Below are 5,232 nucleotides of genomic sequence, written 5' to 3'. Positions count from 1 at the left end.
ATTGAATCATGTGCCTCCCGATACAATATACTGAGAAGAACACGTGACTTCTGTGATATTCTTGCCAAATCATGTGTGACCTGAATTTTTTTTAATCAAATGTGCATCACGGTGGCCCAGCACACCCTGCCACCCTCCTGCCCCCACCCCAGTCCTGTGTCCCTTGGGGACCACTTGTCACTTTTCAGAGTCTATGAGTCTAGTGCTGTTTTGTATAACTTGAATTTAAACGTGAAAAAACATCAGACAAACCCAAACTGAGAATCACGCTGTCAGATAACTGGTCTGTGTTCTTCAAGAGGGTCAAGGTTGTGAACAACAAAGGACAGAAGTGGAACAGCCCCAGAGTGGAGACTGAGGAGACATGACACCCAAGTGCAATAAGGAGTTGTCAACTGGGTCCCGAACCAGCTGTCAATATCCAAGTAAGATCTACAGACTAGTTAATAATGCTGCATATTAAGGTTAATTTCATGTTTTGATCAATATATTCTGGTCATGTAAGATGTTCACATTTAGGGAAGCTGGGTGAAGGGTACTTGGGAAATTTTTATACTGTTTTTGCAATTCTTTTATATGTCTGAAATGATTTAAGAACAAAAAGCTAAAAAAGAAGAAGTGAAGTGGGCAGGGACATGAGGCAAGCATCATGATTAACTTTTCCTGCCTATGATGAAAAATGCTAAGATATAAACAGTATAGTAGGAGCAGGAGGGACCCCTTCCTAAGGCTAAGTTTTCACTTTAAAAACCAGGGAGTTAGGAGGTAAGATTCCTAACATATTCTTTGGTAATCAAACAATAACCCACCCTATCTTAATGCAGGGCAAGCAGTTCTATCTGGTACATTCCCAGTGCTTGGGAGAAACCAGTATCTTGGAGAGGAACTGGATCAATAAATTCCTTATGTTAAGTTTATCTTACAGAATTATCTAGAGGACTGACTGTGGGTGGTGACATAATGTCTCTCACTGGAGAGAGAATCATGAGACCACAAGTCAAGCCTACACACAACAACCCCACCCTGCCCCTTTGCCCCATTCTTGAAAGCCTTAAAAGACAGAATCCTAAGCCCTTAAGTGTGCCTCCTCTCTGAGGTTGCCCACATTCCCCAGCTTTGAGTGTGTACTTTCTGAATAGAGCCTTCATACTGCTCAACTTATTGTGTTTTGTCTCTGCACTCTTCCAGTGGTAAGTGTCTTTGTCACTTTGCTATTTCATCCCACTTTCCAGACTTAAGCACAAGTCTTCACTCTGTCTCTGTTATTCTCCACATTAGGAGGGAGGGGCTACTAAGATCTCTGATTTGGGCTTGAAAGTTCCCATCACCTGGGTGACCTGGATAGGACTGCAGCTGTAAGATCATGCTCTTGAGTGGCCTGCCACAAAAATCTCCTTTCTTTTTTTGTCCTTGGGAAGTTCTCAGAACAGAATCTCACACTATCCAGTGCTCTGCAGTTCCCGTAAATCCTGGGGTAGTAGGGCCTTATTTCCCACGCTGTACAGATTCAAACAGACACTGGCTGCCAGGTGACCCTGGCTTTAGGAGTTGGCAAGGGATCTGCCCTATGCTGAGCAGGAGCTTCCCTCTTCTTCTGTTCTCCCTTGCTCTCTGCTGCTCTTGCTTTAATGAATTCCTTCCTTCCTTACACTCACCCAACCTGCTAGAGAATTCTTTCTCACTCAGAGCCAAGAACCTTCCCCAATTTCACCTGGTGTGCAGGGAGAGACTTCCCCAGACACAGCTGACCAGCAACAGAAAGAGTTGAAGGCTAGTGAGGTGGGCAGCTTGAGCCTACACAGGGATTTGCAGGTGATGTTAGAGATTTGAGTCTTTGTCCCCAAAATAAAGAAAGACATTGAAAGGCCAGAGGCAGAGCAGTGACAGATGAGATTTGCATTTCCCAGAGACCACACTGGCTGCAGTGGGGAAAATGGGTAAAAGGCAGGCTAGATATATGCTGAGGGATCAGTAACAGGGTATTGCGAGAGCACAGGAGAGAGGATGCTGCAAGCTTGGTCCAGGGTTATGGCAGCAGTGAGATTCTAGAGATATTTAGGACATAATATCACAGAGGGATGTGGGTGTGGAGATGACTAGACATTTCTGGCTTGCCCAACCAAAGAAACAGAGAAGCTATCCACCAAGAGACAGCAAATGCTGAAACAAGAAGAGATGTTGTGAGGTCAGTCTTGGATACTTTGAGCTGAGGTCCCTTTGATGGTAATGTCAGCAAAGGAAGTTGGATTCTATGAGAATGAAGCTGAGAAACAGGGTCTAAGATGGAGATAAAAATGGATCACTGAAGCAACTTTCCCCCAGAATAGAGCGGGAGAGACATACAAGCACAAAAGTTATGATTTACCCTGGAAAGTACAAGAATTGAGTCAGAAATTGAGTTTTGTGTGAGCAGGAAGGAAAAGTATCTACTAATGTGAGTAACTGAGAATGGGCTTCACAGAAGTGCTACTGAGATGGATGGACAGAGTTTGCTGGGATAATGTAGAGGAATCTTTGGACAATCTGCATTAAGAGCCCCACATTTATTAAATGGGCAGGCAGGTCCAGCTAACAGGTAGTTGCTGTTAGCTACCAGGTAGTTGCTGTTAGCTAGCTGGGCTCTGCAATTGGAAAGGAGGCAGTGTGTTGTCAATTCTCCAAGTGGTCTTTCATCTTTTACTTATTGAAGATATTTTGAACTTTATCTGTAGTGTTTGAATGGTCCAGAATTTTCCTCCCCCTCCCCCTTCTGCAATGCCCCCTCCCATCAAAGTCCCCAAATCCTATTTACAAGGCACTATAGATATTTTCTTTAAAAAATAACTTGGTTCACGTGTTAACTATTTGACAATGACTTAACTTAGGTTATCACTTCTGGGGCATTTTCATTTTAATAAGAGATTTTAACATTTCCACCAGACCCAGTTGCAAAGTGTGGAGCAATAGCACTGTAGCAGGACTTACAGGTACAGAATGGCTTTTCTTCAGAGCCCCACACTAAGTACCCATATTGCAAATATCCTCATGTCATTAAGAACTATTTTCCACTCCCTCATACTGAGAGACACACACGCCGTTCATGAATAACATTGCCCAAGATCACAGGGGTTAACAGAGTAGGAATTGGAGGGAGGGGACAGGGCTCAGGACTGAGTATCAGAATCTCCTATGACTGTGAGACATTGTCCAGGGGATTTCTGAGAAGCTTAGGAGAAGAATGTCTTTCTTCCCTCTACCCACAAGTTTGTGAGCCACTGTTCAAAAACCCTTAATTCCTCTTCCCAGAGCATCTGTCTGAATTTGGGTCTCTAGGGTAACTAAATTACTGTGTGGGATGCCCTTTGATCTCGGCCAACTTCCATTTGAGGACCCCCCTCTAAGGGGAAGCCATTTCTTACACAACATTGCCATCCATACACAATTGTCATGAATTTCTTCAGATAGTTTTGATAGGGATGTTATGTAGAAAGATAGACATGAGTAGCCAGAAAAGGGGCTATAGGTTACAAAGAAAAAGCCGCCCAAACTGCCTAGGTAGGGGGGTCCAGTATGAAGACAACAGAGGCTTTGCAGGGAGAGAACTTCCTTCCCAACCAGATTCCAATGGGGGGCACAATCAAACGGAACGGAGAACTGCCCAAATCACCCCTCAGGATGGGGAAGGACATGTGCACTGAGAGGGATGGCCATCACGACCTGTAAGTCAAATAACCCCACCTTGTCAGTCAAAGAGGTGCCTCCAAACCGGAATGCAGTGTATAGGCCTCCCACCTAACAGATCAAGGCCTTTGTCTACCTTGATTCTGGCAGGCTCCTCCCTTGGAGTGTATTCAAATAAAGCTTTCCCTCTGCTTTGCTATTATGTCTCTGCCTTTCAATTCTTTGTTGCAGCATGGACAAAAATCAAGGGGAGCAAACTCAACCTATAACAGTTTCAAGAGTGTGTCTGGATAGCATATATCTTTTAGCCCAGTGCTGTCATTAATAACTAAAAAATGGACCAATTTTAACAGAAAGTCATATTGAAACATACTAAATTAATGAGTCATCAGCAATTGGAATTGCAATAAACAGTAGCATTTACAGTAGCATCAAATATGAGGAAATATTTCAGGACAAATTTAGCAAAACATGCAACATCTGAATAGTGAGAATGACAAAATGTTACCGAAATAAAGGAAACCTAAATAAATGGAAATATTAGTTTCCTGGATTGGAAGATAATTGTTTTCATATCAGTTCTTCCCAAAATGATCTATAGAACTAATGTAATCTCAATAAAAATTCCAGTAGTTTTTAAAAACACATAAATCGACAAGCTATACAATTTCTGAAGAAATGCGGAAGATCTCTAATGGCTAGAACAACTTTGAAATTGAAGAGCAAACTTGAGGACTTAGACTGCCTTATTGCAAGACTTGCCATAAAGCTATAGGAATCAATACAAGTGGTACCATTGCATGAGTAGGCATACAGTTTGAAGGAACAGAATAGAATACAGAAATAGACCTATAAATGTACAGACAAAGATTCCAAAGTAATTTAATGGGGGGAAATGATGGTCTTTTCAGGGTACTAGTCCTACAGATGAATTTTCAATACATATGACAATTTACTTCTACCAGAATATTTCAAAACTCTCAGAACTTACTAAGAAAAAAATCCCATAAAAAATGACCAAAAAATTTGAAGACATACTTCATACAAGAATGGCCAGTTAGCATAAGAAAAGATGCTCAATGTCATTAATTATCAGAGAAATACATATTCCAAACACAAGAGAAACCACTACATACCTGTTAGAATGTCTAAAATTAAGTAATATACCAAGTCCACTGCCAGGGTCGGCAAGGATGTAGGGCAATGGGCCCCTCGTGCCTTGCTGGTGGGAAAGAAAAACTGTGCAATCACTATGAAAAAGTTTGGCAGTTTCTTATAAAGATATACTCTAAAGGATGACACCCAGAAATCCTATTTCTAATATTTACCCAACAGAAATGAAAACATATGTCCACAGGAAGACATGTAGACAAATGTTCATGGAAACTTAATTCATAACAGCCAAAAAGTGGAAACAACCCTAAATTTCATCCATAGGTGAACAGATAAACAAATTGAGGTATATTCATGCAATGAAATGCTAGTCAGCCATAAAAACAGAATGAACTATTACTATACACAAAGTCAGGTAAGAATCTCAGAAACATCATGCTAAGTAAAAGAAGTTGGGCA

Source organism: Manis pentadactyla, chromosome 3 (assembly GCF_030020395.1).
Source record: "Manis pentadactyla isolate mManPen7 chromosome 3, mManPen7.hap1, whole genome shotgun sequence".
Taxonomy (NCBI): Eukaryota; Metazoa; Chordata; class Mammalia; order Pholidota; family Manidae; genus Manis; species Manis pentadactyla.
This window is presented reverse-complemented; position numbering follows the sequence as displayed.